The following is a 13,800-nucleotide window of genomic DNA, read 5'->3' on the forward strand; positions in this document are numbered from 1 at the left end:
ATATATAGCCGGCCTGAGGCGGTTGCCGTGAACGGATAAGTCCGGCGGGTGATTAGGGCGGCGCTGTTGGTGAACGGTCGGCTTAGGGGCTTGAGCATCATCTAGGTGAAGCACTGGTGCCATCCCAGTGTCCAACTCAGCAAGGGACGGAGGATTACGGCCTGTCCTCGACGGAACGGCCACACGACACGTCGGCAGCACAGAATGCGCTCTGCGCATGCCAGGCCACGGTGACGGTGCTGCATGTGTGCGCTGGCAAGGAGGTGGCCACGCGGAGCTCTCAGGAGGATTGGGCGGCGTCGAACGGCGTTATGTCGCAGGGTTGCCCCATGTCGGCCGTTACAGTGGTTCTGCCGCCGCAAGACACGCCGGCGCAGGCGGGCCATAGCGCCACCGACGCCAGGAACGCGCCAAGCGCTCGTGTGGTGCTCCGAACAAGAGGGAGGGGCTGTGAGCAACGAGCCAAATGCACAGTTTACATGTGACTGAAACTACTGATAGAGAAACGACACTGAATCTCTGAATTTACTGAATATGAACAGTAACAGTGCATGCCAAGTGTTCGACAGAATGATTCTGGCATGTACGGATTTTTTCTTGAGCTGGTTTTTGGTGGAGTGGTCTCTCATTGCAGCTAGGGGTTGCCTGAATTTTGGTGGAATTTTTGGAGAAGTGTAGATATGAATTTCACCAAATTTGGCAAATCTGGTCCAAACTTGCAGAGGGTGAATTTTGAAATATTTGAAAAGAAGAAGAGTGGATCAAGATGGTTCTAGGTTGTGGGTGCAAAGGACTATCCAGAGGAGTTGAGTTGAGGTCAAAAATCAAATGCATTAAGGTACTTGCTTTGCAAATCACCTAGGCTCAAAAGAAAGGACAACATTATTTTGGGAAAAGAAATAATTGGAATAAAATCCAAAAATGGATTTTGTTAGTTTGGATAGAATGTTTGGGTTGATCCAAAGTGGAAGGAGGGGTTTTGGGAAAATTTTACCATGGGAGGCATGGTAAAATCAAGAGGGATCAAAACCAAATAAAGCCCAAAACTAAAAGGTTACCTTTTTGAAGAAACTAGATCCAAGAAAAGATTTTTAGAGGGCAAACTTAGAAGAGAGGTTTTTAAGAAGGGTTTGAAAGACCTTCTTCAAACCAAGCAAGGCTCTTGCTAAAAACAAAAACCACAAAAATTTTGGAGTGTCACAACACCTACCCCCTTAGGAAAAATCTCGTCCCCGAGATTTCAGCTGATCCTTAAACAAGTGTGGGTGCTCTGTCCGAAGAAAATCCTCGCTCTCCCAAGTTGCTTCATTCTCGGTGTGATTGCTCCACTGAACTCTGAAAAACAAGATGGTTTTCTGTCGGGTCCTCCTCTCAGACTCTTCTAATATTTTTGTTGGGTGCTCCCGGTAGGAGAGGTCTGGTTGTACATCAATATTTTCATGTGACACTTGCTTCTCTGGGTTGCTCACGTACTTTCTCAACTGCGAGATGTGAAACACGTTGTGGATACCGGATAAATCTCCGGGTAGGTCTAGCTGGTAGGCTACCATGCCTCTTCGGGCCACTATATGAAATGGTCCGATGAATCTTGGTGCTAGCTTTCCCTTAATCCTGAATCGCTGCAGACCCTTCATAGGAGAAACTCTTAGGTATACCAATTCTCCGGGTTCAAAACTGATTTCCCGATGCTTTCGATCGTAATAACTCTTTTGCCGACTCTGAGCTGTTTTGAGTCGATCTCTAATTGTTTTAACTTTCTCCTCGGCCTCCTTGAGCATATCTGGGCCGAAGATATGGCTGTCTCCAGTTTCTGACCAATTTAGCGGGGTACGACATCTTCTCCCATAAAGAGCTTCAGAGGGTGCCATTTGCAAGCTGGCTTTTTAACTGTTGTTGTATGCGAACTCTGCATATGGCAAACTTTCTTCCCAACTGGTTCCGTAGGTGAGGACACAGGCCCTCAGCATGTCTTCAAGGATTTGGTTTACGCGTTCAGTTTGCCCATCGGTCTGGGGATGGTACGCGGTACTGAAAGATAGTTGGGTTCCCAGTGCCTGTTGTAGGTGATCCCAAAATCTAGAGACGAACTGTGTGCCTCTATCGGAGATGATAGTCTTTGGGACTCCATGTAGGCAGACGATACGTGCAAGATAAAGTCTGGCCAGTCTCTGAGTGGTGTAAGTTGTCTTCACCGGAATAAAATGTGCCACTTTGGTTAATCTGTCGGTTATGACCCATATGGTATTGTTTCTGTGTCGTGACCATGGCAGTCCAACGATAAAGTCCATTCCAATCTCGTCCCACTTCCACTCGGGTATCTTGTTTGGTTGTAATAGCCCGACTGGTTTTTGGTGCTCGGCCTTGATACGTTGATAAGAGTCACAGCATGCAATGACCGTGGCTATATCTCTCTTCATACCGTGCCACCAAATTTTTTCCTGAAGGCCTTTGTACATTTTTGTTCCTCCAGGGTGGATTGAATACGGAGCTGTGTGACTTTCAGCCAGAATCTGTTTGTTTGAGGTCCTTGATATTTGGTACGCATAGTCTCTCTCCGTACCACAATATTCCTTGCTCATCTATGTTGAATTCTGAGGCTTTGCCCAAACTCACTTTCCTTTTTATGCCATCAATGCTGGGGTGTCCGTGCTGAGCCTCCTTGATCTTTTCCATCAGAGTAGGCTGTAATTCCAGGTTTGACACACTGCCTTCGGTAACCATTATTAAATTGAGTCTGGCAAATTCCTGTTGAAATTCTGGCCTTAACTTTGGTACACTGTCGTCGTCCGTGCTGGGATTCCGACTAAGGGCATCTGCCACAACATTTGCTTTTCCGGGATGATAGTGGATCCCAACATCATAATCCTTCACCAACTCCAACCAGCGTCATTGCCGTAAATTAAGTTCCGGCTGTGTGAAAATATACTTAAGACTCTTATGGTCTGTGTATATCTCACAACGATTTCCAAGTAGGAAGTGTTTCCATTCCTTGAGTGCATGGATGACTGCTGCCAATTCTAAGTCATGAGTGGGATAATTCTCCTCATGCTTGCGAAGTTGTCTGGAGACATACGCGACTACCTTGCCTTCTTGCATTAATACGCATCCGAGGCCTTTCCGGGATGCGTCACAAAATACCTCAAAATTCTTGTGTATGTCTGGTACAATTAATACTGGTGCCATTGTTAATTTGCTTTTTAGCTCTTGGAAGCTTTTCTCACATGCTTCCGTCCATTCAAACTTCTTGGCTTTCTTGAGTAACTGCGTCATTGGCTTTGCCATGGTGGAGAATCCTTCAATAAATCTCCGATAATAGCCTGCCATTCCCAAGAAACTCCGTACGTCCGTTACGCTAGCTGGTGGTTTCTACCCAAGTACGTCCTTGACCTTTTCCGGGTCTACTGCAATACCTTCTTGGGTGAGTACGTGGCCCAGAAAACCCACCTGTCTTAGCCAAAATTCACATTTGCTGAATTTGGCGTACAGTTGATGTTTCCTGAGTTCTCCTAGTACAATCCTGAGATGCTCGGCGTGCTCTTCTGGTGTTTTGGAGTATATCAGAATGTCATTGATGAATACCACAACAAACTTGTCCATATACTTCATAAATACTTTGTTCATAAGGTGAACAAAATATGTGGGGGCATTGGTTAGCCCGAATGGCATCACTGTGAACTCATACAGCCCATATCTGGAAGTGAAGGCTGTCTTGGGAATATCTTCTGTTCGCACTTTTAATTGGTGGTATCCTGATCGCAAGTCAATTTTTGAGAAGACTTTGGCCTGTGCGAGCTGATCAAATAAATCATTTATTCGGGGCATTGGGTATTTGTTCTTGATTGTGACCATCTTAAGAGCCCGATAGTCAATACACAACCTCAGTGTTCCATCCTTCTTCTTGGCAAATAAAATTGGAGAACCCCAAGGTGAGGAGCTGGCTCATATGTATCCTTTCTCCAATAATTCTTTTATTTGCTTCTTCAACTCTACCAATTCGGATGGTGCCATTCTGTATGGTTTCTTGTAAATTGGAGCGGTTCCGGGTGCTAGCTCAATGCTGAATTCTATCTCTCTGTCTGGTGGCATGCCTGGTAGTTCTTCTGGGAATACGTCTGGAAATTCACACACTACTGGAACCTTGTCCAGCTCAGAAACGTCCACCTTGTTTAATCTCGGTTGCCGAGGTATTTGTCTCTCTTTGGCTGAAACTTTTATTGTATTTCCGTGATGGTGTGTGAGAATCACGGTCCGGTTGAAGCAGTCAATAAAACCTTTGTTGGTGGTTAACCAATCCATCCCTAGGATGACATCCAGTCCTTTGCTTTCCAATACAATAAGGTTGGTGAAAAACTTCAATCCTTCAAATTCAATAACCAAACCTTGACAGTAACTCTGGGTCACTTGCTTAATTCCAGGGGACTTGATGATCATTGATTTTTCCAAGGGAAGCATCGAAAAATTATTTTGCAAAGCAAAACTCTTCGAAATGAATGAGTGAGAAGCTCCAGAATCAAACAAAACCATGGCAGGTATTGTGTTGACGGGGTACGTACCGAGTACGATATCTGGGGCGTTCTGTGCTTCCTCTCGGGTCACGTGGTTCAGGTGACCTTTCCGGTGGTTGTTATTGGGGTTGAAATTGCTTCGCTTTGGCGCTGAATTATTGCCACCATTATTGGGCTTCGGGGTTGAGTTCCTTGGCTTGGGGCACTGCTTGGCATAGTGCCCTTCTTCTCCACAAGCGTAACAAGTAACGCCTGGGCGATAGGTGAACTCCTTGTCTCTTGCATGGAAATTCTTGATTGGGCGTGAATTATCCGTCGGGGTTTTGTGTATTCCACCCTTCTGAAATTCCGTCTTGCTTCTGGGGTTGCGAGCAAAAGTAGTCTGGTCCCTTTTGCGTTTGCGGAAATCTTCCAGGCTACGTCGCTCATTTTCCAGAGTAATGGCCTTATCCACCAGTGTTTTAAAATCTGGGAAGGTATGCACAACCAGCTGGCATTTAAGGGCGGGTGCCAGGCCTTCCAAGAATTTTCCATCTTCTTGCTCTCAGTCATGCGCTCTTCATTGGCGTAGCGAGACAGCAGAGTAAATTGGCTGTTGTATTCTGACACTGTCATGGTCCTTTGCTTGAGGTCATCAAATTCTCTCTTCTTGATTTTCATAACACTCTTAGGAATGTGTGCCCCACGAAAACCTTCTTTGAAATCCTCCCAGGTTATTTCATTTTCGTTGGGGTGCATGTGCAGGAAGTTTTCCCACCACGATGCAGCTGCTCCGGTGAGATAATGAGGTGCATACAATACTTTTTCACGGTCTGAACACTGTGCAATAATTAATTTCCTCTCCATGTCTCGGAGCCAGTCGTCGGCCTCAAGAGGCTTGTCAGTGTGAGAGAATGTTGGAGGATGCGTCTTCTGTAGCTCAGATAATTTGGATTGCTGTTGATACTGACCACGGTTACTTCCCATATTGATGAATTGGTTCATCATTTCCTGGTGTTGTTGCTGACTCTGTTCATACAGACGACACACTTGTGTAAAAGCTGTTTCACTGTCCTGTTGACTTGTCTGTCCCTGAGTGAAATTGTGGTTTTGCGGTGTGCCATAATTTTCCTCTGGCTGATTTGGCATGGAGCGCGTCCAAGGACGAGACATCTTTCACTCTGGGGATATATTTTGTGAAACTCGTAAGACAAGAAAGAGAGTCGCAAAAGTCAATAAAATCACACATAAAGAAAATTTTAAAACTCCAGGATATTATCTGAAAATACACGGTTGCGCGCGGAGAAGGACTATTACATATCTTACACGCAAGCATAATTATACATTACATCACTCAGGATATGCGTACATAATCCTGACATGTTATTTAAACTAGTGCACTTCTCCAGATCCTACATGATGCGCAAACAGGCTACTTCTCACAACCTATGTACATATAAACATATTACACAAGTCGGTACATCGCATGGCGTCTACGCGTACTCAGTCGGAGATGGTGAGGATCTCCCTTGGCCTGCCGAGGGTGAGACGCAGTGACGCTGGGGAATCAACTTCCTCCTCGCTAATAGGTTCCAGACGAGGAACGCTGCGCTGAGCTGATGGAGCAGGTGCCATAGGCGGAGTAACCTGAATAAGAGTGGGCGGAATAGGTGGAGTAGCACGTATGGGAGTGGGTGCAAAAAGTGGTGCAGCGCGAACGGGAGTGGGTGCAATAGCTTGGTTAAATTCCTCAGTGGTAGGCAAACGACGTGCAGTGGCGAGAATGGTAGGTGAATGAGAAGCTGAGGACGAGATAAAAGTCAGCGGTGGAGCGGTGTGTAGGAGTTCCCTCCTGTTAGCAGCACAGCCATGGACTGAGTCCATGCGGGCAGCTACGAGGTCGTCCACCATGCTGTCGAAGGCTGCCTCCAGGGCTCGGAGGTACTCGACAAGCATCTCAAAGGCCTCGTCTCGCTCTCCTCTGGGGCAAGAGAAAGAGTAGTGACAGGTGTATGGCACGTGGCATGGAAGGTAGCGGTAGCGACGGGTCTTCATTGCAGGAAGGACATCCCGAAGACGAGCTATCGCCTCGCGGGCTGCCATCTGCATAGCATGCCTCTCAGTAGGCATGGCTCTCCCAAGAATCGGAAGCGGCGTAACTCAGCACGCCCTCCCCTGAATTGCACCGCGGCCTGGTGCATGGTCAGACTGTCGTTGATCTTGTGTGGATAAAGTGTGAAGACTGGGCGCACGGATGGCCCCATCGCGACCTGAACGATGAAGGAGAGGAGTTTGACGAACCCCTCAGGCACGTTGGCGAACATTTGAGACTCGCAGTCGTTGCCGGCCATCTACAAAAGTAGGCAAAAATTCTGAGCGATCAGATCATAAATTTTATGCTGACTGTCAGAAAAATGACTACATTTGTAAAAACATGAATAAACTCTATCATGCTAATAACCAATTAGCGATCGCACCTAGTGGCTTCCTACAGTCAGCCTGGCTCTGGTTACCAAGTCTGTCACGACCGGTTTTTCAATAAAATAATTATTGAGAAAATCGATCTTTAGATCCCAGTATAGGAAAAGTCATCCTCACTGGTAGACAAATACTTGATGAACAGAGGACCAGTAGCATTAAATATATTACAGGGTTGAGCTGAGGCTGCTCAACAAATTATTACAAACTCGCCAATATCTTACATAAGGGCGGTTATGACACAGGGGTGTGGTGGCATGCTACTAGCTCGAGGTAAAGAGTGGTGGTGGATAACTTGACTCCTAACTGGCAGCTCATCTAGCGTCGAGGTGAGGCTCGATGAATTTATTCTGGGGTGGCGGAAGCGGATATGATACAGTGACCAAAACAGAATCGCACGGGACTGACTGGGACTCCTCTAGGCGTCGAACTCGCTATCGAACTCTTCATCCATGAGATCGCCTTCATCAACATCTGGCCAAATCAACAAGCCAGGTGAGTACTTTGAAAGTACTCGCAAGACAGTTCGGACAAAAGATATAACAAATGTATGCATGAATGCGTCCTGAACAAAAATAATGATGCTCATTCAATAATAATAATATTTATGCACGACCTGATAAGTAAATAAATAAATGAAAACCGATCGGGTGTCTGGAGCGACGCCTCGAAAGGTAAACAAAAAAAAACTCATGCCGCAGTCGGGCGTCTAAGAGACACCACATAAAGGGCTTGAAAAGAAATGCCTCAGTCGGACGTCTGAGGACGTCACAGACAGGGCTTGAAAAGAAATGCCACAGTTGGACGTCTGAGCGACATCACAGACAGGACTTGAAAAGAAATGCCACAGTCGGACGTCTGAGCGACATCACATAAAGGGCTTTAAAAGAAATGCCATAGTCGGACGTCTGAGCGACATCGCAGACAGGGCTTACAATAAATGTAAATACAAGTATGCCACCGCCGGACGTCTGAGCGACAGCACAGACAGGGCTTACAATAAATGTAAATACAAGTATGGCACCGCCGGACGTCTGAGCGACATCACAGATAGGACTTGTAACGAATGTAAATAACAAGTATGCCACTATCGGACGTCTGAGCGACATCACAGACAGGGCTTGTAACAAATGTGAATAACAAGATTAGTCCATCCACAAGAATAATCCTTTAGCCGGATTTATCACACATGTATTCCACCGGAGTTTTGTCCCTAAGGCTGATACCTAACAAGATAAGATGAATATAGTACTTGAACATGTACAAGAGGATTGAAAGATTTGTGACTCTGCAGAGTTGGTATTGACTGACAACAGCCAACGGATTTCCGTAGTCAGGAATGGACTAGTTCCGTTTATGGTATTTCGGTAGAAACACATTTAACCAGTACACACCCATTCCACCTCACGATGCCAGGAATCACCCTAGACAACATTCAAGAAAAACTTTGAGACGGGGAGGTCACAACCTCGAATAGCATGGGATCAAATTTCTATATACGCGCTCTAAGGGGTGCCCCCCTCTCGGTCCCAACCGGAAACACCCATGCCCCCTGACCGGATGACGGGCTTTAATCCAGGGCCATGGAACCCTCATCCGACCTCTCTATTTGGTGTGTAACAGGAAAACGATTTGCAACTTACTAAGCCATATTCCTTTCGGAAAACATGTGACAGTACAAGAAGGAAATGAATGGGAATATGATTTGTTTCACGATGACACGGAAGTCAAATAATCTGGCATAAGACTGGCATGTCACAACACTGCCATCTTACCCATCCTCATGCCATCACATGGCCATGCAAATATGTATCCAACAACATAATGCTTTCCGAAACTTACTTTCCACTTATGTGCATGAAATATAACATTCAAAGAAATGTTCATAAACATGCCATGACTATACAAAAATGCAAACATGCAACAACCACTCATCATATCAAGAGTTCAAACATGCTTGCCTGGTTCGGAGTAGTCGGAGCCTAACTGGGTGAAGTTCGCAGCTCCGTCACCTCCTCCGGTATCTACGGTATAAAAAAATACACACGTAACGTAAATACCGTGAGTGTACAGGAAAGTGTTCCAAATATTTTTCAAATAAATATGACAAAAAACTAGACAGAAAAAGAAAGATGACAGAAAAAGAATCAATCAAAAACCATTTTCTGTTTAAAAGTTATAAGAGTTTTGGTCCAAGGACCCATTTGTAATGAAACAGAAAACTTCCAGGGGGTTGTGCGAAAAAGTCCAGAAAACGGTTCGTTTAAAAGAAACGACTGAGAGGCTGACAGGCGGGCTCCACCCGTCAGGTTTAAATTTTCAACTGAAGGAAACAAGGCGCAACGGCGCCCGAGAGATGCGGTGGTCGCCGGCGGCGATCCACGGCGAGGTAGGGGGATCGGACGGTACCTTCGTGATCAGCACGTCCTTCCACGTCTGTGGGTGGTGGTAGAGGTCGCCGGCGAGCACCACGTTGACGGCGGCCCTTGCTCCGGTGGACGGTGGTTCGGGTGGTCGTGGGTCTTGCCGGAGAGAGCTGCGGGGGTCAAATTGAAGTGGGGGTTAGCCTCCTGGTGGTGGTACGAAGCTACGGGCAAGAGTAGGGCGGCGGAGGAGTTCTCACCAAAGAGAACGTTGCCGGAGCCCGAGGCGGATGGAGGTGGCCGGAGTTGAGGAAGAAGGGCCCCTCGAGGCTCTTCCAGTGGCTAGGCGGGGTCTGGTGAGGTGGTGGAGTTGTGCGGGGGCGATTGCAAGCTCGGGGGGGGGGGCATATATAGCCGGCCAGAGGCGGTTGCCGTGAACGGATAAGTCCGGCGGGCGATTACGGTGGCGCTATGGGTGAACGGTCGGCTTAGGGGCTTGAGCATCATCTAGGTGAAGCACTGGTGCCATCCCAGTGTCCAACTCAGCAAGGGACGGAGGATTACGGCCTGTCCTCGACGGAACGGCCGCACGACACGTCGACGGTAGAGAACACGCTCTGCGCGTGCCAGGCCACGGCGACGGTGCTGCATGCATGCGCTGGCAAGGAGGTGGCCACGTGGAGCTCTCAGGAGGATTGGGCGGCGCCGAACAGCGTTATGTCACAGGGTTGCCCCCTGTCGGCCGTTACGGTGGTTCTGCCGCCGCAAGACACGCCGGCGCAGGCGGGCCATGGCGCCACCGACGCCAGGAACGCGCCAAGCGCTCGTGTGGTGCTCCGGACAAGAGGGAGGGGCTGTGAGCAATGAGCCAAATGCATAGTTTACATGTGACTGAAACTACTGACGGAGAAACGACACTGAATCTCTGAATTTATTGAATATGAACAGTAACAGTGCATGCCAAGTGTTCGACAGAATAATTCTGGCATGTAGGGATTTTTCCTTGAGCTGGTTTTTGGTGGAGTGGTCTCTCATTGCAGCTAGGGGTTGCCTGAATTTTGGTGGAATTTTTGGAGAAGTGTAGATATGAATTTCACCAAATTTGGCAAATCTGGTCCAAACTTGCAGAGGGTGAATTTTGAAATATTTGAAAAGAAGAAGAGTGGATCAAGATGGTTCTAGGTTGTGGGTGCAAAGGACTATCCAGAGGAGTTGAGTTGAGGTCAAAAATCAAATGCATTAAGGTACTTGCTTTGCAAATCACCTAGGCTCAAAAGAAAGGACAGCATTATTTTGGGAAAAGAAATAATTGGAATAAAATCCAAAAATGGATTTTGTTAGTTTGGACAGAATGTTTGGGTTGATCCAAAGTGGAAGGAGGGGTTTTGGGAAAATTTTACCATGGGAGGCATGGTAAAATCAAGAGGGATCAAAACCAAATAAAGCCCAAAACTAAAAGGTTACCTTTTTGAAGAAACTAGATCCAAGAAAAGATTTTTAGAGGGCAAACTTAGAAGAGAGGTTTTTAAGAAGGGTTTGAAAGACCTTCTTCAAACCAAGCAAGGCTCTTTCTGAAAACAAAAACCACAAAATTTTTGGAGTGTCACAGTGGAAGATCATATGTTCAGATCCTTTATGCACATTATTACCCCTCTGATTATCAACATGAATATGCTTTGTGAGTAGTTACGTTTGTTTCTGAGGACAAGGGAGAAGTCTTGCTATTAGTAGTCATGTGAATTTGGTATTTGTTTAATATTTTGATGAGATGTATGTTGTCTAGCCTCTAGTGGTGTTATGTGAACGTCGACTACATAACACTTCACCATTATTTGGGCCTAGAGGAAGGCATTGGGAAGTAATAAGTAGATGATGGGTTGCTAGAGTGACAGAAGCTTAAACCCTAGCTTATGCGTTGCTTCGTAAGGGGCTGATTTGGATCCATATGTTTCATGCTATGGTTAGGTTTACCTTAATACTTTTGTTGTAGTTGCGGATGCTTGCAATAGAGGTTAATCATAAGTGGGATGCTTGTCCAAGTAAGGGCAGTACCCAAGCACCGGTCCACCCACATATCAAAATATCAAAGTACCGAACGCGAATCATATGAGCGTGATGAAAACTAGCTTGACGATATCCCCATGTGTTCTCGGGAGCACTTTTCCTATTATAAGAGTTTGTCCAGGCTTGTCCTTTGCTACAAAAAGGATTGGGCCACCTTGCTGCACTTTATTTACTTTTGTTACTTGTTGCTCGTTACAATTTATCTTATCACAAAACTATCTGTTACCACTTATTTCAGTAATTACAGAGAATACCTTGCTGAAAACCGCTTACCATTTCCTTCTGCTCCTCGTTGGGTTCGACACTCTTACTTATCGAAAGGACTACGATAGATCCCCTATACTTGTGAGTCATCACTAACACTTCTACAGGAGATGGAACAAAGCATCCTGATGAACATCTACTCTATGTGCAGGAAGTTTGTGGACTATTTAAGCTTGCAGGTATACACGATGATGTTGTTAAGAAGAAGGCCTTCCCTTTATCTTTGAGGAGAGACGCATTGACATGGTATAGGCTATGTGATGATACGAGATCATGGAACTATAAAAGATTGAAACTGGAATTTCATCAAAAGTATTACCCTATGCATCTTGTTCACCGTGATCGCAATTATATATATAATTTTTGGCCTCGCGAAGGAGAAAGCATTGCTCAAGCTTGGGGGAGGCCTAAATCAATGTTATATTCATGCCCCAATCATGAGCTCTCAAGAGAAATAATTGTTCAAAGTTTTTATGCTCGGCTTTCTGATGACAATCGCACCATGCTCGATACTTCATGTGCTGGCTCTTTTATGATGAAGACTATTGAATTCAGATGGAATTTTTTGGATAGAATTAAACGCAACTCTGAAGATTGGGACCTCGACGAAGGTAAGGAGTCAGGTATGACACCTAAGTTTGATTGTGTTAAATCTTTTATGGATACCGATATTTTCTGTAAGTTTAGCACTAAATATGGACTTGACTCTGAGATAGTAGCTTCTCTCTGTGAATCTTTTGCTACCCATGTTGATCTCCCCAAGGAGAAGTGGTTTAAATATCATCCTCCCATAGAAGTAAAAGTAGCTGCACCTATTAAAGTTGAAGAAAAGACTGTCACTTATAATGATCCTATTGTTCCTACTTCTTATGTTGAGAAACCACCTTTCCCTGTTAGAACGAAGGATCTTGCTAAAGCTTCAACTGCTGTTCGTAAAAGCAATATTAGAACTTATACAACTCCTAAGCAAGTTAAAGTAGAACCTAATATTGCTGTTGTTAAAGATCTCTTATCTGATAATATTGATGGGCATGTTATTCAATTTTGTGGTGAAACTGCTAGAATTGCTAAACCTTGTGCTAGAGATAAACATAGACCTGTGGTAGGCATGCCTGTTATTTCTGTTAAAATAGGAGATCATTATTATCATGGCTTATGTGATATGGGTGCTAGTGCTAGTGTAATACCCATTGACTTATACAAAGAAATTATGCATGATATTGCACCTGCTGAGTTAGAAGATATTGATGTTACAACTAAACTTGCCAATAGAGATACTATATCTGCAATGGGAATTGTTAGAGATGTTGAAGTCTTGTGTGGAAAGACCAAATATCCCGCTGATTTTCTTGTTCTTGGTTCTCCACAAGATAGCTTTTGTCCCATTATATTTGGTAGACCCTTCTTGAGTACTGTTAATGCTAAGATAGACTGGGAAAAGAATGTTGTTACTATTGGCTTGGATGATATGGTTCATGAGTTTAATTTCTCTAAATTTAGTAAACAATATCATGAGGAAGAATCGACTAGTAAGGATGAAATTATTGGTGTTGCTTCTATTGCTGTACCTCCTAGTAACCCTTTAGAACAATATTTGCTAGACCATGAAAATGATATGTTCATGAATGAAAGAAGGGAAATAGATGAAGTATTCTTTACACAGGAACCTATTCTGCAACACAATTTGCCCGTTGAGATCCTAGGGGATCCTCCTCCACCCAAGGGTGATCCCGTGTTCGAGCTTAAACCATTGTCTGATAATCTTAAATATGCTTATCTTGATGAAAAGAAAATATATCCTGTCATTATTAGTGTTAATCTCTCAGAGCATGAAGAAGAAAGATTATTGAAAACTCTGAAGAAGCACCGTGCCGCTATTGGATATACTCTTGATGATCTTAAGGGCATTAGTCCCACTCTATGTCAACATAAAATAAATTTGGAACCGGATGCCAAACCAGTTCGTGATCCTCAACGATGTCTGAATCCTAAAATGAAAGAAGTGGTAAGAAAAGAAATACTCAAGCTTCTGGAGGCAGGTATAATTTATTCCGTTGCTGATAGTCAGTGGGTAAGTCCTGTCCATTGTGTCCCTAAGAAGGGAGGTATTACTGTTGTCCCTAATGATAAAGATGAATTGATCCCGC

The sequence above is a fragment of the Triticum aestivum genome, chromosome 6B, assembly GCF_018294505.1.
Source record: "Triticum aestivum cultivar Chinese Spring chromosome 6B, IWGSC CS RefSeq v2.1, whole genome shotgun sequence".
Lineage (NCBI taxonomy): Eukaryota > Viridiplantae > Streptophyta > Magnoliopsida > Poales > Poaceae > Triticum > Triticum aestivum.